Source organism: Macrobrachium rosenbergii, chromosome 55, assembly GCF_040412425.1.
Source record: "Macrobrachium rosenbergii isolate ZJJX-2024 chromosome 55, ASM4041242v1, whole genome shotgun sequence".
Classification (NCBI taxonomy): domain Eukaryota; kingdom Metazoa; phylum Arthropoda; class Malacostraca; order Decapoda; family Palaemonidae; genus Macrobrachium; species Macrobrachium rosenbergii.
Window position 1 is genome coordinate 11,667,983 of NC_089795.1, and position 26,410 is coordinate 11,694,392.

At 44.3% G+C, this 26,410-nt stretch overlaps 1 pseudogene; it reads left to right on the plus strand.

Annotated features, from left to right (window-relative positions):
• Positions 1-255: 255 nt before the first annotated feature.
• LOC136835900 (uncharacterized) overlaps positions 256-26,410 on the plus strand; it is a 51,482-nt pseudogene continuing 25,327 nt past the window's right edge.

Below are 26,410 nucleotides of genomic sequence, written 5' to 3' on the forward strand. Positions count from 1 at the left end.
AGATACTATAATTGCGATACATTTTTACAATACATTAAACGTATTAAGCACGGTAGAAAATAAGTATGTCGCTAAAAATGCTTTATTAATTACATTTATAAGTGAAATAACTGAATTTTATATAAAAATAATAAAACATTATTACATTTATTAAATCTATATCAATTTAAAATGTTAAAATCTCAATTTTTAAATCCAAAAATGACTCAAATAAAGGACCTAATCACCTCGGGTGGAAAGTGGCCGACTGAATGTAAACAAACAGTCGAGGATTTTAATGTCGACAAAGATTCAGTCACACAAATCGATCAATTTCGACCGGAAGCATTGACTGAATGATTGAATTGAAGGTCAACCGAGGTAACCCGATGATTCAGGTTGGAATTCGTGAGTTAAAATTTGAGGTTAAATCTGAGTTTTTGAGTTAAAAATCGTTGAAAATAGGAGAGGCGTTTCCCAAGGTTGCGGTGGTCAGTCCCATTTAACCGTTATTTAACCGATTTATTACTGTCATTTACGTTATTTAAATCGTATTTAAATAACGCTGAAGGTCAGCAGAGGTCAGTCAGTGATTGAATTTGATTTTAATAAAGGAAAATTAAGTTAAATTCGAGATTTTGAGTTAAATATGGTTAAATTAAGGTTATGATTATCGGTGTCGTTTAGGCCTTATTTAAGCCTGATTTAATTGGTTCGAACTGTTCTTTGTGTTATTTAAACCCCTGATTTAATTGGTTCGAACTGTTCTTTGTGTTATTTAAACCCCTGATTTAATTGGTTCGAACTGTTCTTTGTGTTATTTAAACCCCTGATTTAATTGGTTCGAACTGTTCTTTGTGTTATTTAAACCCTTATTTAAGAACTGTTCTTTGTGTTATTTAAACCCCTGATTTAATTGGTTCGAACTGTTCTTTTGTGTTATTTAAACCCCTGATTATTTTCTAACTGTTCCTTTTAAACCCCTTTAATTGGTTCGAACTATTCTCTGTTCTTTGTTTATTTAAACTGTGTTTTATAAACCCCTGATTTTTTTCAAACTGTTCTTTTTAAACCCTGATTTAATTGGTTCGAACTGTTCTTTATGTTATTTAAACCCCTGATTTAATTGGTTCGAACTGTTCTCTGTGTTATTTAAACCCCTGATTTAATTGGTTCGAACTGTTCTCTATGTTATTTAAACCCCTGATTTAATTGGTTCGAACTGTTCTTTATGTTATTTAAACCCCTGATTTAATTGGTTCGAACTGTTCTTTATGTTATTTAAATCCCTGATTTAATTGGTTCGAACTGTTCTTTATGTTATTTAAACCCCTGATTTAATTGGTTCGAACTGTTCTTTATGTTATTTAAACCCCTGATATAATTGGTTCGAACTGTTCTTTATGTTATTTAAACCCCTGATTTAATTGGTTCGAACTGTTCTCTAGGTTATTTAAACTGTGTTTTCTAATCAAATCAGGTTTATGGGCCTAGATCAGGCTAGGTTAGGCTCAGGGTAGCTCCTGTAAGTATTGGCTGAGATATATTTCAACTTTATGGGTAGATCTGACTCCATGACTTTTTTTCTACAGTTTTTCAGTTGCTAATTATGGATTTACCTTCAATTTTTGTCGCACGAATGTAATTAACCTGTAATTAACCCCTGAAATCCATCCAACGAGGGGTTTCCACACACGGTCTTCACAAGACAGAGCACGGGTATATACGTCTGTTTGGAACGGTTCATATCCCAACCGGCAAGTACAATAACTTATTACTGTATGGGTACCACCCCCCCTGGGCCAGTACTAAACACGGCGAAGGGACATTCCAATTGGCCGACAACAAACAGATGCACCGCCAGTATCAGAAGCCCTAAAAGTGTAGAAAAACGAGTTTCCAAGGTAAAAACAGTCGCAGAGCTAATACTTAGAATTACCCTCCTTTCCCCCCGTCCTTCCAGACTAAGCAGAACGTGCACACAACTACGCCGCAGTCTTACCTGGATTTTTTGAGCGACTGAAAAAGAAAATTACATAAATAATGATGTAGGCATATAGTAATCTACCCATACTGAACCTAAACGGCTTAATGCAACCTAAAGAATAAACGAAAATGGTTTTTAAGTGAGGCTTATTTCCAGTGCAGTTTACCATGAACCTTGTGTTACTAAAGTGTAGTTTTTTCTAGCAGGTGAGATTTTCGTGCTTTGTTTTACACAAACCTAGGGTGCCAAGTCTGTCCTACCAACCTAACCTGGTCCTAAAGGTTGGATTCTTACTGGGAAGTCCCCAGTATTAGAAATTGGGGAGCTTTAGTGGGCTAGTAACATAACATTTGCATCACAGTTTGGCAGATTGGTATAAATCGCGAGGAAAAACTATCATAATTGCATTTTGCACATGGAAATTGCATAATAGCCTAGCGTACTTTATAAGGTAAAAAATATGTTACAGTACTTTGTAGCTTTGGCCAGAGTTGTATAACTAGCACAACTTTCATTGGGTGATAATTTGTGGGTTTTATTATAACAAATATCTGGTATATGTGAAGGATAACATAATTTGGTCCCTATTTTTCTTGTGTATTCAATTTCTTGATCCAAATACTGGGGACTGACAGTGTGCAGAGCTCGTTAAAGTAAAGAAGAAAAAATTGATATTTTGACATTAAGGTGATGGCCTGAGAAAAAATGGACATAAGTTAAGTTGGTGGTTGGTTTCCTATAAGTGCTGAAATTGCCTGTAAATGATTTACCCTCTAATTTGAATAACCAGGTACCATCCATTAAGTTTACTTTAGAAGTAGTAAAAAGACAATTGCCTCCCTTTCTTAGATATTTTAACATATAGAGAACCATTTCATTGCAAATTCAGTACTTATAGGAGCAGGGGAAGAAGTGCTAGATCCCCACTCAGAGGGCTTCTGCAATCGCCTTTTCGTGGTTCCGAAGGCCTCGGGGGTCTGGAGGCCTGTTCTGGATGTCAGCGCCTTGAACGTGTTCGTGCTGAAGATGAAGTTTCACATGGAGACGTTCGCTGAGTCATGTCCTCAGTACAACAGGGGGACTGGATGGTCACCCTGGATATGCAGGATGCGTATTTTCATGTCCCTGTTCACCCAGACTCACAAAAATTTCTATACTTCATTTTTCAGGACAGGATACTACAGTTCCAGGCCCTATGCTTCGGCTTATCGACAGCTCCCTAGTTTTCACATGAATCCTTGCTCCTCTGGGGAATTGGCGTCACCTTCTGGGAATCAGCATCAACTTATATGTAGACAATTGGCTTCTCCGCTCATCGTCGGAGGAAAAGTGCGCGGAGGACTTGAGAAGAACTCTTCACCTGACGCAGGAGTTAGGCATTCTCATAAACAAAAAGAAGTCCCTTCTGACATTGTCTCAGGAGATTCCCTATTTAGGGATGATACTGAACTCTCGGACTTTTCAGGCTTTTCTGTCGCCCAAAAGAGTCAAGAACTGCCTTCAGACTGTCAGTCAGTCCCTTGCTCCTCCTTCCTGCTCGGCAGTGCAGTGGATGAGTCTCTTCTGGGGACCCTCGCTTCAGTAGAGCAGTTTGTAAATCTAGGCAGACTGTACATGAGACCCCTTCAGTTTTTCCTCAAAGCAAATTGGTGCAGAAAAACCCAACCAGACTCTTTCATCTTCCCAATGTGGAGAAAGACTTCAGGAAGGGAAATCTATTCTCCCAGTGTGCCCAGACCCTCTATTTTATTCAGATGCCTCCGATTTAGGCTGGGGCACCCTTCTGGAAGGTTGGGAAGTCTCCGGAACATGGACTACGTTACAACAGAGTGCTCACATCAACGTAAAGAACTGAGAGCAGTTCACCTGGACCTTCAATCCTTCTCAGATCTGGTCTGTGGCAAGAAGATTGTAGTACACGCGGACAACACCACAGCTCTTGCATACATTCGCAAACGGGGCACTCATTCCTTCTCTCTGTACGAGATGGCGAAGGATCTCCTTCTGTGGGTGGAAGAGCCAAGTCTCTCTTGTCACCCGGTTCATTCAAGGGAGAATGAACGTGATTGCAGACGAATTAAGCCACCTCACACAGGTCCTTCCAATCGAATGGACCTTAAACCCAATAGTCTGCAACAACCTGTGGAAACTGTGGGGCAAACCCATAGTGGATCTTTTTCGCAACGTCGAGAAACCACCGTCTTCCCCTCTTTTGCTCTCCGGTCCCGGATCCTCAAGCATGGAGCACAGACGCCATGCTTTTGGACTGGACAGACTTAGATGTGTATGTCTTCCCTCCTTTTGAAATGGTCAGGGAAGTAATCAACAAGCTGTCAACGCATCAGAACACCTCCATGACCCTTGTAGCCCCATTTTGGCCGAACAAGGAATGGTTTGCAGACTTGATTCAACTTCTTGTAGACTACCCAAGATTCCTTCCACAAAAACAGTCTCTGCTCAAACAACCCCACTTTCTCAGATTCCATCAAGGGTTATCCGCTCTGGCCCTGACAGCCTTCAGACTGTCAAGCGCCTTGTCAGAGCAAAAGGGTTTTCAAGACAAGGTGCAGAGGTAATTGCGAAATGCAGACGAGCGTCTTCTACAAAGCTCTATCAATCAAAATGGACAGTCTTCAGAAGGTGGTGCAGCCGCCATAACGCCTCTTCTTCTCAGACATCTAAATTATAAGCCAAATAGCTCAAAGGAAATTGGTGCAGAAAAACCCAACCAGACTCTTTCATCTTCCCGATTACATCGGAAATCAAAGATTATCTCCAGTGGTGGTGGCAGAGAAAGACTTCGGGAAGTCTCTTCTCCCAGTGCACCCAGACCTTCAATTTTATTCAGATGCCTCCGACCTAGGCTGGGGCGCGCTTCTGAAGGTCGGAAGTCTCCAGAACATGGACTACAGAACAACAGATTGCTCACAACAACATAAAGGAACTGAGAGCAATTCACCTGGGCCTTCAGTACTTCTCGGATCTGGTCCAGAAGATTGTAGTACACGCGACAAAACCACAGCTCTTGCATATATTCGCAAAGGGGGCACTCATTCCTTATCCCAGTACGAGACTTTGAAGGATCTCCTTTGTGTGCAGAAGAGAACCAAGTCTCTCTTGTCACCCGGTTCATTCAAGGGAGGATGAACGTGAATGCGGACAAATTAAGCCGCCTCAAACAGGTCCTTCCAACCGAATGGACCTTAAATCCAGTAGTCTGTGACAACCTTTGGAAACTGGGGCAAACCCACAGTGGATCTTTTCGCGACATCGAGAAACCACCGTCTGCCCCTCTTTTGCTCTCCAATCCCGGATCCTCAAGCATGGAGTATGGACGCCATGCTTTTGAATTGACAAACTTAGACTGTACGCCTTCCATCCTTTCGGAATGATCAGGAAGTAATCAACAAGCTGTCAACGCATCAGAACACCCCATGACCCTTGTAGCCCCATTTTGGCCAAATAAGGAATGGTTTCAGACTTGATTGGCTCCTGGTAGACTACCCAAGACTTCTTCCACAAAAACGGTCTCTGCTCAGACAACCCCACTTCCTCAGATTCCACCAAGGATTATCCGCTCTGGCTCTGACTGGCTTCAGACTCAGCGCCTTGTCAGAGCAAAAGGGTTTTTGAGACAAGCTGCAGAGGTAATGTGAAATGCAGACGAGCTGCTTCTACAAAGCTCTACCAATCAAAATGACGCCAGGACGCCGAAAGGCCGAGAAGTTGGACGCCAGGATGTCAGACGTGAGTAGCTGGACGCCTGGACGCCAAGTGTCGAGAAGTTAGACGCCAGGACATCAGGCGCTGCGAAGCTGGACGCCAAGACATTAAGTTTACAAAAATGGACGCTTAACACGCCAGGCGCTAAAGAGACTGACGCCAGGACGCCAGGCGCCAAGATGATATTTTGAAAGACGCTGCCATTTCCGCCTTCGTGAAATCGAAGAAGAGAATGATAACATCTCGCATTCTCCTGTGAATCCTATTGTAGAGATTTCTGACGCACACAATATAAAAGGCCATCAGCTTTTTATCAGACTTGAAAAGGCTTATGAAGATATTTTCGAAATTTTTCCAGAGAAATTTATTCCGACTGCCTCTTCGCTCCTCGCCTTCAGAATTTACCTCAGAAGGCGCTTCAAGAGGGCAGCATTTACGGCTGCACTGATACTTTAGAAGGAGAAACAATGAAAGATGTTTTGTTTTTCCTCATATCTGATGTCGTATGGATAAAGGACTCGAGATAGTTCCAACGTAATCAACTGCACCTTTCTCAGCGGGACTTCTAGAAGAAAAAGGGCCCATCTTTTGCTCTTTTCCTGGCTAATAATACGTCCAATCAAAATCAGAATTGATTTATACTCTTTTTCCTCTCACCCTTCTCTCAAGGTTTGGTATAGAGGCCTTTCATCTTTGGCCCAGAAAACCACGTAAGATTTAAGATTCAAACAGCAAGAAAAGTCCTACCTACGACTTTCATCATAAAAGAGTAAGGCTTGAGGTTCCTGGGGTTTATTTAGCCTCTTTTCATGGTCGGCCCGATAGAGGTTCTAGGGCGGGTAGATGAATGACAACGCCGTATGCTCCACAGGAAGAAGAAGGACCTGCCTTCGCTCTGCAGACTGGCGGAGCCGGACTGTCCAGCCGCCGGAGTAGGCCCTCCTCTAGTAACAAGACATTGGTCTGACCTTTCTGCCAAATGCAACGACAGAACCAAGGCAAAGGTTCTACAGCAACAACAAGTGTCTATGATGTTGCAAAAGGAGACCAGACAGAGAGTTCAGATCCAATTTCCCAGTCGGTTATTCCTGATCCCCAAATACTTGGGGGTTAGAGACTGGCATAGGACGGACACTCAACTTTTTTTGTGCAATAAACAAAGGTCGCGCTATAGAAACGATAAAATCGGTTCTAGCAGCGGTCAGACAGCATGACTGGATGGCCTCACTGGACCTCCAGGATGCGGCTTTCACGCCCCTATGCACCCGATCTCCCAAGAATCTTTCAGTTCGGCCCACGGAAAGGTTTTCTAGGTTTCTGGCCCTCTGTTCGGCCTAAACAGACAGGGCTGACGTCTGGCTCTGGAGCCGAGACCTCTCAAGAGCAGGTTACCCAATATTGAGGGACGTCATGATAAGACTTCATAGACTACAGATTGTAGCCACTGGAGCAGCCCGGAGCTCTTCCCTTCCAGCCCCAAGGGTAGCTCTCCTACTACAACAAAACCAGACAAATTCTATTCAGTCAGACACGGGCCAAAAGAGCGTATGGACACTGTGTTGCCTTCTCCGTACATCCTCCTCTTCCTCCTTCGGATTGGTACTTCGCTCATGAACCCTCTCGTCCATTATTGACGGCGAGAAGGAAATAATTGTCAGAGCTGAGGCTTCCCAGCCTGTCCCCAGCAGCAGGAAGCCCCGCATATAGCTTCTTCACTTTAAAATATGTAGCAGACTTTGTCTTCCCAGCTGCAAGCGTGACAACCAGGAAAACAGAAGAAGGATAATAGACGCCCAACTAAAGCTTCTAGATCAGCCCAGAAGCTAAGACGCTGAACGAGTGAATGAAACTCTCTAGACGCTGGATGCAGTGGCGTGCCATATAGGAGTGAAATACCATGATGACAAGCGCCATCGAACCCAAGACGCCAAGCCGCCAAGGCATTGATCGCCAGGCGCCAGGGCTTCAAGATATTGGAAGCCAAGACGTGGAGTTAGCTCAGGACGCAAGATGCACTGGCATCAAGCGCCTAACAAAGAATTAGGTCTACTGATAAACAGAGGAAAATTGTTTCGCATCCCATCCCAAGAGGTTCTATGCCTAGGATGAAGATTCAGAGCTGTGGATTTTGCCAGTTTATTGCAAAGACAGACAAGCCTCAAGAAAATTTCAGAACTTATAAAGAGACAGTCATGCTTTGGCAAAGGAATAGATGAGTTCTGCAACCCTTCTCGCTGGAACGTTTGTCTCTTTGGAGAGTTAATTCTATGTCTGCTACAGTTTCATCTAAATCGAACTGGGACATGGTTAGGGAACTGAGACCAAGTGCATTCCCATTTCTGAACCAATAAGACCGATGGTAGTGGTGGAACGCCCCGCTAAGCTCCAGGAGGTCCTTCTATATTAAAGGCGAACCCAGACCTATGTTGTTATCCGACGCCAGCCGGACCCAGTATGGGGAGCAACACGCAGGGAAATAAAGTCTCGGCCCTGGACCAGAGAGCAGGAGGATTTAAAACATCAATTAGAAGGAATTAACTGCAACTTCTAGCTCTCAGGGAGTTCGAACACAGTGGGAACAAAAGAGGTGCAGGTCAACACCGGCCAACACGGCAGCGCTTGGTCACATCAGCAAACAAGGGGCACTACTCCAGGTCTCTATACGAGACAATAAGAGAATCTCTCTTTGGCAAAGGAGAGAATGTAAACTAGTAACCCACTTATCCAAGGAGAAAAATGTGAGGGCGGACATTCCTGGAGCAAAGCCAAAGTCTTCAAAAGAATGAACGCTTAAGCATCAGGACTTTGGGACGCCCTTGCATAGATCTCTTTCGCCACAGCGCAAACGAAGAGGTTGGACACTTACTGCTCTCTCCAGTACTAGATCCCTGCCATATACATAGACGCTGCTCCTGGTGGACTGGTCCAACTTGGACGTGTATTGCATTTCCCTATTTCAAGATAATACAGGTGCTGAAAAAATTTGTGTCACATGAGAGGACCGGAATGACCCTTGTGGCCCCTTACTAAATCGATAAGAGATTGGTTCCTAGAGGTACTGGATTGATGGTGAGATTCCCAGTAGCCTACCCCAGAGGAGTAGATTCACTCAAACAACCTCCACTTGGAAAGATATTACTTCAAAACCTACAAGCGCTACTAGTAACTGCTTTCGGACTATCGGAAACCTACAAGAGCTGTAGTTTTAAGGAGGCAGCTGGCGCTATCGCAAATCAAGGAAGTTATCCACCATTAAGGTATACCAATCCAAGTGGGAGGTATTTAGAGGATGGCAAGGACAACCATGTGTCCTCTTCCAATATTTCCTGTAACTCCAAATTTGTATATAGAGAATCCTTGACCAGCATGGAACCTAGACGGGTCCTGAGGTTCCTCATGGGAGAGGGACTGATCCTCGTGAGGGCATCTTAGCGACTATCATGAAAACTCTTTCTTGGTCAGTTTGGCCGCAGCTAAAAGAGTTAGTGAGATACATGCTCTCAGCAAGAATATAGATTTTATACAAGGCAAGGCACCTGCTCACTGCAACTAGGCTTCCTTTGCAAAAAATGAATACTCATCACAACCCCAGCCCAGAACGTTCGAGATTCCGGAACCTAACGGATAACAGGGGAGGAGAGAGAGAGTCCTATTCTGTAGGGCCTCTGCTGTCTACCTGATAGGACAAAGGACTTTAGAAGGAATTCAGAAGGGCTTTGGTGCTCAGTCAAAGCTCTCTGTATAGATGTCGAAGAATGCTCTGTTTTATTTTATCAGACAGTTGATAAAAGAAGCAAATATGGAATGTAGAGAGATAGACTACAAGATTCTGAAAGTAAAGACGCACGAGGTCAGGGCAGTAGCAACCTCTGTAGCTCTTAAACAGAACAGGTCCCTGCAGAGTATCTTGGACACGACCTTCTGGAGAAGCAAGGCATTTGCCTCTCACTATCTAAACAAGTCAAGACATTATGCGAAGATTGCTATATCGCTGTGCCCAAGTATAGCATCTAATTCAGTAATGGGAGAGGGGAATACCCCTACAACCCATAAACCAATACCCTCATCTTGGAATTGAGAATTTTTATGGTTGTTTGCGAAGGCTGGACGCAGTCTTCCGCAATCATTGGGATGAAAGTTCCTTGGTAGCGCCCGGAACAAGGGTATTGAGGTTATACACCGGTTGACAGCCCCTAGAGATTTTCAGCCCCCTGGTGGATCGCTGATCTCTTTAAGGAATGCAGACAATGAGGAGTTCATTGAAGTCAGCTTCCCTAATCCAATCCTATAAAATACCCTTTGTTCTTGCCTTGGAATGGTTGGAAATTTGATGGTTGTTTGTGAAGATTGAACGCAGTCTTCCACAATCATTGATTTTAGTCAGATGATCATTTTGTTCCTTGGTGACGCCCGGAACAAGGGTATTATAGGTTGTCTGTCACATAGAGGTTGGTACACTGGTTGGCAGCTCCCAGAGGTCTTCAGCCCTGGAGGGATCGCTGGACTTTAAGGAATACATAGACATAATGAGGCGGAGTTTATTGAACTCAGCTTCCTTAATCCACCCCATAAAACAATACCCTTTTGTTCTTACTCTGGAATGGTTGGAATTTTATGGTTGTTTGAAGATTGAACGCAGTCTTCCACAATCATTGATTTTAGTCAGATGATCATTTTGTTCCTTGGTGGCGCCCGGAACAAGGGTATTATAGGTTGTCTGTCACATAGAGGTTGGTACACCGGTTGGCAGCTCCTAGAGGTCTTCAGCCCTGAGTGGATCAGTTGGACTCTTAAGGAAAGCAGACAAAATGAGGAGTTCATTGAAGTCAGCTTCCTTAATCCAGAGGTAAGGACTCAAATTGGTTTATTAACCCTACAAATTCCAACGATGTTGGCTGTTCCTGACCCTCCACCAAAGGTGTCAATCAGCTATATATATAACTACCAGGTAAGTTAGATGTTTAAATTATATTTTCATAATAAAATAAATTTTTGAAACATACTTACCTGGTAGTTATAACAAATTCCCACCCTCCTCCCCCCTAGAGGACTAGGGGCATGGAAGATCTGGAGGAATAGTTGGAATGGTTCCAGGTACCTGGGTAGAGGGCGCACAGGTGGTTCACCTGATCACCGATCGCGATTGCCGCAAGTTTTTGAAATTCTGCCGTGACGCCAGGGACACTTGCCATATATAACTACCAGGTAAGTATGTCTGCAATTTATTTTATTATGAAAATATCATTTTTTATATTCTTAAAGTATGTCAGGAAGCTATCGACCTCTACCATCAAAGGGTATAGGTCGATGCTAAGCCGTTTTTAAGCACAGAAGGAATGGACCTGTCTTCTAATCAAGATATCACTGACCTGATCAAATCCTTCATTACGTCCAAGAAAGAAAGTTCTTCCAGCGTCTCTTGGAACTAAGACGTTGTACTGAAGTGGCTTTCAGGTCCTCAGTTCGAACCTCTTCATTCTGTTTCCCTCAGGAATCTCACGAAAAAGACTCTCTTTTAGTGGCTATCGCTACTGCCAAGCGTATTAGCGAGTTACAGGCAACACACAAGAGAATAGGCTTTGCACAAGAGGACGCAGTCTGCTCTATTTCTCTTGGTTTCCTTGCAAAGAATGAGGATCCTTCTAAACCCTGGCCTAGATCCTTCGTCATCAAGAATTTTGGATATCTTAGGACCTGAGGAAGAAGAAAGACTCCTCTGTCCAGTGAAGTGCCTCAGGTACTATCTTCAGAGGATGGAAAAGATCAGAGGACCTTCGAGCAACCTCTGGTGCTCTGTAAGAAACCCAGTTCGCTTGCTCTCCAAAAATGCCATATCCTTTTTTCTGAGAGAATTAACATTAGAAGCCCACTCTCAGATCCAGGAAGAAACCTTTCCTCTACTTAAGGTTAAGGCTCACGAAATTAGGGCAGTCGCAACTTCCCTCGCTTTTAAACACAACTTGTCTCTTTCCTCAATCGTACAGTCGACGTTCTGGAGATGCAAGTCTATATCTGCCTCACGCTACCTCTAGGACATAGAAACCGTGTTTGAAAATTGTAGCACTTTAGTTTCCCAGCCCGAGAAGAACCCTAAAAGAGTTCAGAGGTCTGGTTAAACAAATAGGGAATCTATCTGTTCCTTTGCTTTCCACTCGCCTTGACTTAAGGTTTTGAGTCATTGGGAAGCCTGGGGGTACACTGTACCTGGAGTACCCACCAGTTTGTACTTTATTTTTGATAATGGTTGGGTTTTGGTTTTATTCTGTGGTGTAGGTGATAGTGTTTTCATTGTGTATTCTGGTCTTTGCCCAGGGCAGGGGCACCTTTTCAGACTTTCTCAGCATATGATGTACTTCCTCCGCTGCAAAGTTCCCACTTATGTAGTGGTGACCCTTGGCTCTCTCAACAGGTAGGGAAACAACAAACATTTATTCAGTGTTAGCAACCTTTCTTTTTCAAATTCATTACTTAATGCTTTAGAGTAGAATATGCCCATGCTCTTTCACACCTCCTGACAATGTGGAATCAGCTATGTAATTACTTGGTAAGTTATATACTTACGTAAAAATTACATTTTTATGATAAAGTTTTATATATGCTTAACAAATAATTACACAATCGGAGCCCGCCCTCCTCCCCTTGCATGGACATTAGAGCATAAAACGAATTGAGCTCTCCGCTGGGTTGTTCTCAAGTCCCGGATGGCGGGCAGGACATTGTCACCTACACACCAACGATAACAGCGCCACCTCGCAAATTTTGAATTTTTAAGCTGCCGTAGGTTAAGGAACCAATAGCTATGTAATTACTTGGTTAGTATATATAAAACTTTTATTTTATCATAAAAATGTAATTTTTTAAAGTCATTTGTATTTTTCCTAACATACAAACCTGAAGGTCTTTACATTTACGGCCCACACCAGCCACCTCTCATTTTGGTACTGGGCCAAAAGGCAAAGTGGAACGCAGACCAACCTTGCTTGAAAGTTAACTGCCGTTCCAGCTTGTGTCACAAGCACAATCCTATGTCAAGACCTTCAGGTTTGTATGTTAGGAAAAATACAAATTACTTTAAAATTTGCAATCTCATAACACAAAAGCCACAATACTTTTTGTGCTCATTGTCATCCATTAACGTCAGTCCTCGTTCTGTTTGTTCTGTAAGCTGAAGTCAGTTGCGTGCTTTCTTTAATCTGTGTTTGTGTAGTGCAAGTTCTTGTTGGTTTGACTGGAGGAAGAGGATAACGTCAAGGAACATTTTTCCTTTCATCCGTTCCCCCTACTGCCACCTTGTAAGAAGTGCCCTCAGTGCATCTCACACAGTGCACTACAGGCAGTCCCTGGTTTACGACGGGTACCGTTTTTACGCAGCGTCGTAAACTGAAAATCGTCGTAAACCGAAAAATCATCAAAAATCGTCAAAATTCCTAAGAAAACCTTACTTTTAATGCATTGGGTGTATTGAAAACAATGTAAACTGTATTTTTATTGAGTTTTTCATAAAAGAAAACCTCCAAATTCTTATTATTCTGCCGTTTTGGAGCCATATTTCTTTTGTCGAATCGGCGTACAACGTGTGTAATCCCGGAACGTGTTGTAAACTGGGAAATAATTTCTGATGAAAATATTTGAAAAGCATTGTAACTTCGGAACGTCGTAAGCCGGACCCGTCGTAAACCGGCAGTATAGGCATTTCTTAAGGTTCTTTGCAGGACCCCTTCAGCCTCAAGCTGCATCTTATCTCATTCCTTGTGCTGTACTACTGTTCGTATTTTCTTTATTTACTCAACTCTCTCCTAACAATTGTTTTATAGTACAACTGCAAGGTTTCCCTCTTGTTATGCCTTTCAAGCCTTTCTATTCCTCTCAAGTTTCCCTGTCAGTGCTGAATGACCTGATAGGTCCAAGCTCTTGGCCTAGATTTTATACCCCATTCTATTCCATTCCCCCTACCCCTGCTTCTGCCATGCCAACAAGTCTTAGAGTGGTGACAAGACTAAGGCCTGGTCAGGTATGAGTGGGATGACATTAATTCAGTGAGTACTTCAGGAACACAGGTTTCACGACAGCAAGATTACGTCAGAATGGAGAGTCTTGTGAGACACACGACACAATGAGTGAAGTAATTCCAAACACTTATGTTTGGACAACTGTTTGTCAGGAAGACTTGGGAATCAGAGTGTCTTTGGAAGTCATGACTGCGATATGGGCTCAGTATGATTGATGAGTTTGTTACGAACAATAAATTAAAAGCTTCAGTTTTATGTAAAGTTTTCTAATAATCTTTTACCTACTCTTATTTCAGAGTTTCTGCCCTCAAACAAGAAGGTTTTGGAAATGAAAGGGGTCCAGCAGTGAATTCAAGTGCAAGTTCCTGTGAGGTGTTGAATAAGTTCCCAAAATAAGAAATATAACATTCTAGATATCAGGTTTGTGCATCGGAGAAATTGGAGCAAAAAAAAAAAGGTAATAAATAAAAAAAAAAGTGATAGAAGCAGTGAATAACATTAGAAGAAAGTGAACAAAGTTGGTGTTTCCATAAATGAACATAAAAACGTCAAAGGACCTGAAGGCTAAAATGAGCATCTTGGAATATCCTTTGAAAAGCAAGACTGAGGATCTGGGAGCAATGTCTGTTGTCAAGCACGAAAATGTAGGTTTAGCGGGCAGTGATGCCCCAGCCAGCTGTACCTCTCTGTCTTTCGATCCGTTGGTGGAAGTCAAGACGGAAATGAAGATGGAAGTGGAGGTGTGTTATGATTCTGATGGCAGTGTGAAACACGGTCCTGAGGATTTTATGTCGGCGATCGGAGATGAGGACGATTTGCCGCCCGCCAGCAGCGAAGGCGATGAGGGGAAGCCCTTTGTGTGCAACGAGTGTGGGAAGTCGTTCTCCCGGGAATCAAATCTCGAGTACCACATGGCAAGCCACAAGAGCGAGATGGCCTTCGTCTGCAAGGACTGTGGGAAGTCGTTCTCCCAGAAATCGAACCTCAAAACCCACATGGCGATCCACAGCGGGGAGAGGCCCTTCGTGTGCAATGACTGCGGGAATTCTTTCTCCCAGAAATCACATCTCAAGACCCACATGGTTGTCCACACAGGGGAGAGGCCCTTCACCTGCAAGGACTGCGGGAAGTCGTTCTCCCATAAATCAAGTCTCAAGGACCACATGGTGGTCCACACGGGCGAGAGGCCCTTCGTGTGCGACGACTGGGAAGCTGTTCTCCCAGAAATCACATCTCAAGACTCACATGGCGATCCACACAGGGGAGAAGCCCTTCGTGTGCAAGGACTGTGGGAAGTCGTTCACCAGGAAGTCTTATCTCAAGAGACACGTGATGAACCACAGAGGGCAGGGGTCCTTCGTGTGCACTGACTGCGGGAAGTCGTTCGCCTATAAGTCGAGTCTCCAGGATCACTTGGCGATCCACACGGGTGAGAGGCCCTTCGTGTGCAAGGACTGTGGGAAGTCGTTCTCCCACAAATCGAATCTCAAGGCCCACATGGTGATTCACACGGGCGAGAGGCCCTTCGTGTGCGGCGACTGCGGGAAGGCATTCTCCCATAAATCAAGCCTCAAGACCCACGTGGCAATCCACAGGGGAAAGATAACCTCCGCCTGCAAGGACTGCGGGAAGTCGTTCGCCCATAAATCAAGTCTCAAGGATCATATGAGGATCCATCTTGGGGAGAAGCCATTTGCTTGCGAAGAGTGTGGGCAAACGTTTTCCTGGAGGAACAGCCTGAAACGACATCTCTCGACTCACGCGGGTGAGTAGCCCTTCGGGAGCACCGACTGTGGGAATTTGCTCTTGCAGAAGTCGCATCTGAAGGTCCACATCACTTACATTACTTACAACGCTACCTACAGTTTTAACGAAAACGTTTAGAGATGTGCTTGTAAAATACTTATTCAAAGTGATGTAGCTTCTGATATTTAATTCTATTTTGTTCTTCGCTCTTTATGTAGGATTTCTAGTATTTAATTTAGTAATTAATTCTAATATTTAATTAATTCAATTAATTTTTCAGCTGTGGAGCGGAGTGTCCCTACTGGCCAGCAAGGGAAGCCATCAGACAAGGAATGCATCAGCCCCATCTTGGAGAGCGGACAGGTATTGTGGGTAGGCATATTGATTTATTGACGGTTAAAATTGCCGTTTTTCTGTATGTAGAAAGAGAAATTTTTATGTTAAAATTGCAGGTTTTTTTTTTTTTTGTATAGAAAGGAACTTTTTTCTGTTAAAATTGCAATTTTTATGTAAAAGGGACTTGTTCCAATAAAAATTGCATTTTTTTTTTATATAGTAAGGGACTTTTTTATATAAGTAATTTACCAATTAATTACATAGCTATAGTTTCCTCTTGCACGCAACTTGAATGAAAAAATTCGCGGGTAACGCTTCCAAGTTTAGTGCAGATGACTGGTCCCGCCCACTCTCGGGAATACCAGGAACGACTTAGCAGACAACCTCGGTCTGTTTCTGCCGCACTCAAGTAAACAATGAGTGTTGATGGCAGCCTTGTTCTTAAATTTGCCAGTTGGAAACCAGGTTTCAGTGAAGTATTATCACTGATTTCGGGTAGCCTTTAAGCCTGCAGCTTTCAGGATCAGTATTTTATTGTTTTGTTATTAAGGTCTGATTCAAGTTTATCATAATTGACTAGGCTACAGTAGCAAATTTGCAATCAAACGGGTTAACTACCGTTAGCGTAGTTCGCCACGCTACCACCTTTACCGGTTAATGTAATAAATGTAAACATTGCATTCATTGCAGAAGCAATATTTACATATCTGAAAGCCCCTATTACGGGATTACAGTCCGTTAGTCCGAAAGGCCCGATAGTCCGAAGGCCCGATAGTCGAAGGTCCGATAGTCGTAGGTCTAAGCCGGCATTCGAGGCAAGCGCCCCCACCCCCGCCTGATTAATCCCCCGCCTCCATGGCTAATACGGCAAAATTGTAACCAGTAAACACCTAAGGGTGCGTTATGTTGGTATTTTTATGGGTGTTTACTAGTTACAATTTTGCCGCATTAGCTATGGAGGGGGTGGGGCTGATTACAGTCCGTCAGACTATCGGGCCTTCTGACTTTCGGACTATCGGACCTTCGGACTTTCGGGCCTTCGGACTATAGGGCGGTCACCATTACGGGATGGCCCGAGGTAGAGGGATGGGATACAGATGGCTAAACGTGAGCTTTAGTGGTTATAGTGCTGTTACATCTTGCTGCAAATCGACTGGGGTTCCCCAATCCCAAACCACAACAACCCACTGTGTGCCAGTCATAAGCAGAGCTTCGACAAGCGAAATATAATATGCAAGACTTAGTACATAACAATCTCAATGTTTGATAGGTTTTGAGATATGTCTGCATGATGGTACTCAGTGTACAGTGAAACCTCTCTTTAACGGACCAATAGGGGAAGAAGACCGTCTGGTTAAGCCGACTGTCCGTTAAAGTGAAGCATTTTTTTTTCGTGTCTTAAGTGATGTTTATCGTTAGGCTAGCCTTAGCCTAGGTGCAATAACCGCCGACATTATGAAATGAACTGATAATAAAGTTAATAAAACCCTTTTTACCTTATATATAAATTATTGGCATATCTGGCCACGTGTCATAGGCGTTGGGACCTGTTCCCACTGGCTGTCGGCCTAAGAAACAGGAGATCAGCGCCTGCCCTGTGAGCCTACAGTGGCCCAGGGGGACTTTTAACTTAACTTCATAATAAATAGCCTATTTAAGGAATAATTCCATATCAATGAAATCAACTTTTATCTATGCGAGGCCAGCTGACAAAATGTAAACACTGATTTATGGTTGCGCTCACAGCAACCTTTATCTTTCGGTAACCTTTCAGAAATTTTAATGGTAGTGTAATTACAGTAGTTATAACATTTAAGATAATATAATATTAATTTTTCATTAAAAATTCATTGTCATTTTTGTGGTGAATAACTGTTTGGAACAGTTCAGTCATACGAACGATAGTTATGTACGATAACTATCGTACATTATTGTATTGTTATGGGTTTGTGATTGGCGATGAAGCGTAAACAAAACAGTGGTTTCCCTTGTAGGCGACGTATGTAATAAAAACACAGTATAGAATTAGCTTCTTTATTTTTTTATTTTAATTTCTAGGGAGACAGTAAGGAAAACAACATTTGTAATAACATCATCTTTACATAACCAGTATTTCATAAGGTACGTGTTGTCACAAACACTAGCCTATACACAGACGGTTTTGTAATTTAGCAGTCATCTTACACCATCGTCTTATACTACAGACATGAGATAAATTCATGAAAATTTGCCATAATTTTCGACTTCGTCTTATCTAAAGGTTGTCTTGTACAGTCATACTTCAAACTTACACGAGGTTAGGTTCCAGAACCCCTCGCGCAGCGTGAATTTTTGCGTAAGTTTGGCTAATAAATGCTTATTTCTAAAGTTTAAACACTAAATATGACCCTAATCATGCTCCCAAATTATTAAGTTAACTTTTAAATGGAATTAAAGTTACTGTAATTTCATTTAAAAGTTAGCTTAATACATTGCCCTTAAAAAAGAGAAATAAATGGTTTACATAAAAATTGAGAGTTGTAAGAGAATTTCTCTCTCTCTCCCCTTCCAACCGATCTATTTCTGGGTTATCCGACCTGTGTCAGCCGGTGAAATAACCATTCAGCACTTATTTCTAGGTAAATCTATTGCTAAATATACCAGAGAAAAGCTAAATGCCAAGCTGGAGTTACTACCCTCAGTGCGAGCTCCATGAAATGGAGTCGTGTATGAGAAAGGGTGAGATTGTCACAATCACAGGCCTCCGCCCTGTAAACATTCCCAATGTCAAAAGTCCCACCGAGTGAGGTGCCGATACAAACCCCCGCACCGCCCGCGGACTGTAAACAAACCAGCGCCACCTACATTCCATTTTTAGCTCGCTTTGCTTTCGGTAGCCTTTTGCTAGTGCGCTATTTTGTGCCTCTTTTTTCCGAGATCATGGCTTCGTCTCGGGATTCTTCTTCACCTAAGTTGAGTACCATCTCTTTATTTTATTCTAGGCGGTTGAGGCTCCTTATTTCCCTCTAATTTAATAATTAGGCGGATTTATAACGCCCGCCTCGTCCACCTTCCTCCCGGCCTCGTGTGGCCTTCAGTCTCGGTGCGGGATTTTATATGCTTATCCTATATTCATTTTGGCATTATTATTTATTTTTGTGTTACCCTTCTCTGGGGAAGTACGGGTCCTTTTCGTTTAGGCTACGAGTTTCCCCCTCGGGCCTATCTGCTCTTTATCAAGTCTTATATGTGTTGTATTTTGGACCCTCACTTCCTCCAGCATTTTTGGGTATATTATTTGAGATGGTACAGTTATGCTTATTAGGTTTATTTTAGGCCTAGCGCACGGATGCTTTTGATATTTATGGATTATGTCCTTTGTTTTTCATTTTGAAGGTCGGCCATTTTCCCTCCGCGCTCTTATCGCGTTGGGTTTGGTCCTCCCTTCTACATGTGTCTTTATGATTATTTGAATTATTTGAATTATTTTATTTATGCCTAGGTTAGGTTAACTTTTAGCTAGTCTGGTCCCCCCTGGGCTACCTCCTTCAGCCAGCCGGCTGTGTTAGGTTAGCCTAGGAGTTAGGCTATGGCGTTCTGTTCCCTTCCTCGGAAGGGAAGTTTAGGTGTGTAGGAGGGCTTCATGGTTGGTGCTTCCCTTCAGTTTGTGTTTTGGGTAGAGGTGTTGGCCTGCGTCATCTCCCTCTCCCTGTTTCGGCCTTTCCGTTTGGACTATTGAGTCCTAGTAGGGTTAAGCTGGAATAGCGAGGGTATCTTGAGTAGCCTACCCTTGTCCGAACCGCACCTTCGGGTTAGCTTTCCAACTTCATGTATATCCCCCTCTCCTACCTCCTTTCCCCCCCTCCTTGCTCTCTTCCCCCTTGGTTCCCTTTCATGTACTTTGTTAACTTACCAAGGCTTGAGAGCTTTTTACCCTGATCCTTACGCTATAGCCTACATCCCCTTCCTCTGCAGGGATTGGTTTTTGTCCTCTCGGTACTGGGTTTCCGACCTTACCCGGTCGGCACCCTGTCGAGGACTTGTTTGGTGACCGGGGATGCCCCCACACTCCTGTTCACCATTCCTTTTACCTTTCCTTGCTCATTTGGCCTTTGAGGGTCCCCCATTCTCTCTTCTCATTAATCGTTCGTACATGTTCGACCGGTCGAGAGAGAAAGGTGGACCTCATGGCGCCCGGGAGTGCTCACTCACCCCCCTGTCCCAACTCTCCCCCCTTTCCTCTAGCGCCAGTGCGTTGTTTTTCCCAGCCAGGGTGTCGTTCTCCCAGACCGTCACCTCGGGAAAAAAAATTGTGTACATGTAGCCAGTTAGAGTTTCCCACCTGACTGTCTTCTTTCTTATTTTCACACGCCATTGACGTTTACCCTTCGTTCTATTCATTTAGAACTCGTACCGTTCCCTAGTATCTACCCTCCGCCGACTAGCTAATTTTGCATTTTCCGCTAGGTAGTCGGGCGTTCTCGTTGCTTACCACTCCGGTGGGTATGGTGTATGGTCGGTCGGTGCTCACCACACCTCCTCCGCTGTCACTGTATTAGAGTAACAGGACTCCCCGGCTCCAGCGGAAACACCCAACTCTTACTTATAGTTGACCTTTCACTAGCATATATATATTTTTATTTTTACACATGTCTTTATCGGGACCTTCCTGTTGCTCGGATTAACTCCGTGGTCCCTTTATGTTGTTTTTGATCTTGCATGATCTAGTAGACCTCTTATCGTTCGGTATGCTCCGGTGGGGTCTATCTGGTCTAATTATCTATTATCCTAAGACACTGCTCCGGCACCCTACTCCGGCGGCCTTTTCAGCATACTCTTATACCCGTCCACCTACAGATGGTGCGTTGTCAGGAGCAGGGATGCACGGCAGTCCTGCAGCAGGCAAGCGGACATGAAGTTTGTAGGTCCCACTCCGGGTGCGCCTTTCACGTAGGGGACCTGGTCGTCTGGCACCCTGATGGCTGTGAGGTGTGCTACGCTCTCTATGAGCGGGTTCTGGATGAGTCGGTAAGTTAGTTATTTCCATTCCGATTCATGCTTTTCTTTGAGTTTCGTTTTCTTATGGATAATTGGAAGATATTCTCCTTTTTAGGAGATTTGGTCACCTGACATTCTCCTTCTTTCAGATTGACCGCAGCTCGTGACTCTTCGCTTCTGACCCTCAAGACCTGGGTCAGCAGCTTCGGAGGAACGTCGGGCAGGAAACCCCACGTCCTTTCAAGGACATTTGCGTTCTCTTCCCCGGCGCCTGGATCTCAGCGTCAGTTGCTGACGAAGTAGCCGCCCCTTTGATCGCTGGGATCCGGAAATGACTCAGCCTTCCCAGGAAGACGTGGCCGCATGCGGAGAGGTCACTGAAGATGTTATGCCCTTAATTTGAACCTGGAGCCCATGAACATGGACCTGGATCTCCAAGCAGGTAAGGGGGTAAGTGAGGCAGGTGAATATCTGTTTAGCTCTCCTTCTTCTTCTGCTTCTTCTTTCAGGGATTCGTGAAATCCTCTTGCCTTATGGACGGTGCAAGGTCTACCGTCCCTAAGGTCAAGTCTATTAAGAAAAAGACCTTGAAGACCCAGAAAGTCCGCTCCGGGGTTCCCTCGAAGACGCCACGGGCTCCTAGCCCGTGCGTCGTCACGAGCAAGGCCTCTACCTCTGGGAAGGGAGCACGAACTAAGCAAAGTAAGGAGGTTCCCCCCCCCCTCCTTCCTTTGATGCAGAAGCATTTGCTGAGCTTCTTATGCAGAAACTCGACAAGAGAGTTGACGACAAGCTGTCGCAACTCTCGAGTCAGCTGTCATCGTCTAATGCTTCCGTGCTTTCCCTATCGCAGCAGGTTAAGTCCCAAGGGAACTTAATCTCCGGATTCATGAGTGGCGGAGCGGCCACCAGATCTTTCTCTGTTCCGGACACCTCCAGCCTTCCTCCCTTTGATAAGGGGAACCCTTGGCGCCTGACCCGTTATGCTCCCCAGCATGAGGGTACCCTTAATATCGAGGGCCTAGGCACCCGTAGGTTGGAGGAACTCGAATTCTTCCCTCCTGGTCTGGAATCTCCTTACCCAGGTTATGCCAGACTCACTGAGGAGGCATGGATTCGGTCCGATAAGGTCCCCAAGGAGACTGTCATCTTCCCGAGGGACCAGGCCCAGTCGTCTCTGCTAAGGACACTAACGGAGTGGCAGGCGGAGAACACCAAACTCACCCCGGCCAAGAGTGCGTTTACGATGTTCTCTTTGGGAGAGATTCTTCCTACCCCTTGCACCTCAAAAGTGGCTTCCCTCACTAGCCAAGCTTGCATGGAGGGTAAGCCTCTTCCTCATCTCCGGGAGACAGATCCCACCTCTCTTGTCTTCCCCGGAGATTCTGAGTTTTGGGAAGGAGCCCCAGCCACTTTCACGGTGACTCGACTTGACCCTGACTGCGCTTCTAACTTGTTCAGTGAGCAACTTCCTAAGATCCCGGAGTCGCTCCTGAAAGCTGAAGCTGAGACTAAGGACAGGCTTAGCAGGTCCTTAAACTCTCTGACTTTGGCGGAAGCAACGTCGGTGGTCTACAACGAAGACGCTTTGTTCCAGGTCCTGAAAATCTCTTGGCGAGTTTTCAGCAGGACCTGTATGACTTCATCAAGGCCTGGATGAACTGCCGAAAGCACATCTTTTCGGCAGCCACCATCCGCCATGAGCCTAACAGGCTTATGAAAAGTTCCATCTGGGGAGCTAATCTCTTCCCCAGGAAGAAGTTGATGCAGTCCTAGCTGAGGCAACTAGGGCCAATCAAAGTCTCCGCTCCCGTTGGGGTCTGTCGTTTAAGAGAAAACAGTCTGAGCCTGCCGGACCCCACCCTAAGTCCGGGAAGAAATTCAAAAAGTTCAGACGGCTTCCGGCTCAGACTGTCTTGCAGGCTGTCCAGGTTCCCGCTCCTGGTCATCCTTCAACCTCCCATTCTCAACCTCAACCTCAGTATGTGCTGGTTCAACCAGCCCATCAGCCTCTCGCTGCCCCTTCATTTGTCTCTTCCCCGGCTTTCAATGCTTCATATGAAAGCCAAAGGGCATTTCGATCCATACAGAATGCAAGGGGAACTAGGGCCAGAGGATATTTTAGAGGTAGGGGAACACCTCGCTCCTCCTCCAGAGGAAGAGGAGGCAGAGGCTCCAGAAGAGGCAGACCTTCTCCGCCCAGTGAGATATCTCAGGTAGGCGGGAGGTTGTATCATTTCCGGGACCAGTGGAACTTCAGTCCCTGGGCCCAGAGCATAGTCTCCAAAGGACTGGGGTGGAGTTGGTGCAAGGGTCTTCCCCCCCCAAGTCAGGTTCCATCAATCACCGTCCAAGGCTCTGAAGGACTTTGTGAAAGATCTATTACAAAAGAGGGCAATAAGGAAAGCGAGACTCTTGAAATTTCAAGGCAGACTGTTCAGTGTTCCAAAGAAAGGTTCCAGTCAGCGGAGAGTAATTCTAGACTTGTCTCGTCTAAATTCTCACATTCAATGCGACAAGTTTCGAATGCTTACAATCTCGCAGGTTCGGACCCTACTGCCCCGTGGAGCCGTAGCCACCTCTGTAGATCTTTCAGACGCTTACTATCACGTCCCGATTGCGAGAAGGTTCTCTCCTTATCTGGGGTTCAGACTGGGAAATCAAGCATACTCGTTCAGAGTCATGCCATTCGGTCTCAATATAGCCCCAGAATCTTCACCAAACTGGGAGATACGGTAGTTCAGCAACTCCGGTCTCAGGGGATCATGCTGGCATACCTGGACGATTGGATCGTTTGGGCATCCAACGCCAACGAATGCCGGAGAGCGACAGCCATAGTAATCGGCTTTCTGGAATCTCTAGGCTTTCAAATAAACAGGGAGAAATCCCACCTAGTACCGGAGAGTCGCTTTCAGTGGTTAGGGATCCAGTGGGACCTGTGTTCACACAAACTATCTCTTCCGCCGGCCAAACGGAGAGAAATAGCCAAGGCAACCAGGCAGTTCCTCAAGAACAAGAAAGCTTCCCAACGTACCCAAGAAAGAGTCTTAGGTTCTCGTCAGTTTGCTTTAGTGACGGATCTACTTCTGAAATCCAAACTGAAGGATATAAACAGGGTATGGCGGAGCCGAGCCAATGTCAGGTTCAGAGACAAGGTGTCCCTGATTCTGCCAATTCTGAAAAAGAGACTCCGGCCTTGGACGACAGTCAAGAGCTTATCGAATTCAGTACCTCTTCAATTTCCCCCTCCGGCATTAGTAATTCACACCGACGCTTCCCTAAGCGGGTGGGGAGGATACTCTCAACACAAGAAAGTACAGGGGACTTGGTCCACCATGTTCCGCCAGTTCCATATCAATATCCTGGAAGCTATGGCAGTCTCTCTAACCCTGAAGAAGCTGCGTCCAAACAATCTGATTCATATAAGACTGGTCTTGGACAGCGCAGTAGTGGTACATTGTATAAACAGAGGAGGTTCCAAGTCGAAAGTCGGATCAACCAGGTTATGATAGCAATATTCTCCTAGCAAACAAACACCAGTGGCATCTGTCTGCTACCCATCTTGCAGGGGTCCGGAATGTCATTGCAGATTCCCTATCCAGGACAACTCCGCTGGAGTCGGAATGGTCCTTAGACAAAACATCATTCAGATGGATTTGCAGTCAAGTTCGGTCTCAAGTAGATCTCTTTGCAACAGAATGCAACCACAAACTACCTTGTTATGTAGCTCCCAACCTGGACCCTCTAGCTCACTCCACAGATGCAATGTCAGTAGATTGGAACAAGTGGCAAAGGATCTATCTGTTTCCTCCAGTAAACCTGTTACTGAAAGTCCTTCACAAGCTCAGGACATTCAAAGGTCAGATAGCCCTAGTGGCTCCCAACTGGCCGAAGAGCAACTGGTTTCCACTTCTTCTAGAGCTGAAGCTTCGGTGCTTGCAAATTCCCAACCCAAAACTGATGCAAATAGTACAAACTCAGACTGTGTCAGCTTCCTCAAGAATTCAGAATGCCCTGGCTTTGTGGATTTCATGAAGTTTGCAGCTCAGAAAGATGCTAATATTGACCCTATTAACACTTTGTTCCTAGAATCAGACAAAAGGGAATCCACTCTCAGACAATATGACTCAGCAGTTAAGAAATTAGCACTCTTCCTAAAAGAATCTGAAGCAACTGTAATGACCACAAATTTAGCAATTTCATTTTTAGGTCATTATTTGAGAAAGGTCTTGTATCAAGTACTATTACTACAGCCAAATCAGCTTTGAAAAAGATATTTTTACACGGGTTTAAAATTAACTTAACGGATTCTTATTTTTCGTCAATCCCTAAAGCCTGTGCTCGTTTAAAGCCCCTATTACACGTATCCGGTTTCCTACGGCGCCGTCGGTCGCGACGCTAGCATATGTTCAAACCGGAGCGTGTGATAGCAATCGGCCGAGATGAACGCTCACCCACGGCCGCCAGATGAACTTTCGCCAGTACTAAAGTTGGCGACTGGCCATCGACGTCAGGACTGAGGACGAAGCGTGTAATTGCTCACCGTATGGTATGACATCAGTCTGTGGCTGCACCTGACAGTGGAAGGTCGCCACCATGGCAAGCTCTTGCGCCAGTGGTTTCTTGAGTGACTTCATAGAAATTTATCGAAATGAGCCATGTTTGTGGTTCATTAAATCTAAGGATTATTCAAACAGAGAAGTGAGAAATGCAGCATATGGTAAATTAGTAAATAAACTTCAAGAAATTGATCCTAGTGCTAATAAAGATACTGTCGTTAAGAAAATAAACAACTTGAGGAGCTCATACAATAAAGAGCTTAAAAAGTGCAAGCGTCTAAAAGTTCGGGGAGCGGTTCAGACTCCATTTGTACGCCAAAACTCTCATATTTTCATCTGATGCATTTCATCAAAGACCAAAATGTGGAATGGGAACCATCTGTTTCAAACATGAGCCTTAATACACAGGAAATCAACGAAGAGGTATGTATATATGATCATGTCATATTTTATTTACAAACAAAAGATAGCTTACAAATATTCGGTTGAATAATTCACACTGTTTCTGTATTTAAATATTTGGATAACTCATTACCATTCAGTAGAAGAGCAAACTAAGAATATTATGCATTGTCCTGCCATGCAACTTTTCCATCGTTATTGAAGTAATTCATGAATGTATATCGTACTTTCTTAGCAGCATATTATCTTCAGCTTGTTCATCAGACTCATCTGGGACAGAATACCCGATACATTTTGCAGGTAAAAAATTACGAAGTGCACAACAAGCCAATGCTACATTTTTAGTATTTCTTGGCAATAAATTTATAGCAGTTTGAAAGATACGAAAGCGCGAAACCAAAATTCCAAACACGTTTTCGATAATTCTGCGAGCCCTGCTCAGGCGATAATTAAAGGTCCTTCTCTCATATGATAAGTCCTTTTGACTAAAGGGTCTTAAAAAGTCAGTTCTCATAGCAAAAGCTTCATCGCCTATAAACACATAAGGTAATACTTTTTCAGAACCTTCAATTTTATTTTCTTCATGGAAGATTTAAATGTCCTTTGCACAATTTGTCATAAAAAGTGGTCCTGTTTATTACCCTCCGTCTGAAATTCGTCCATTGATGCCGAAATCACAAAGAATAAATTCA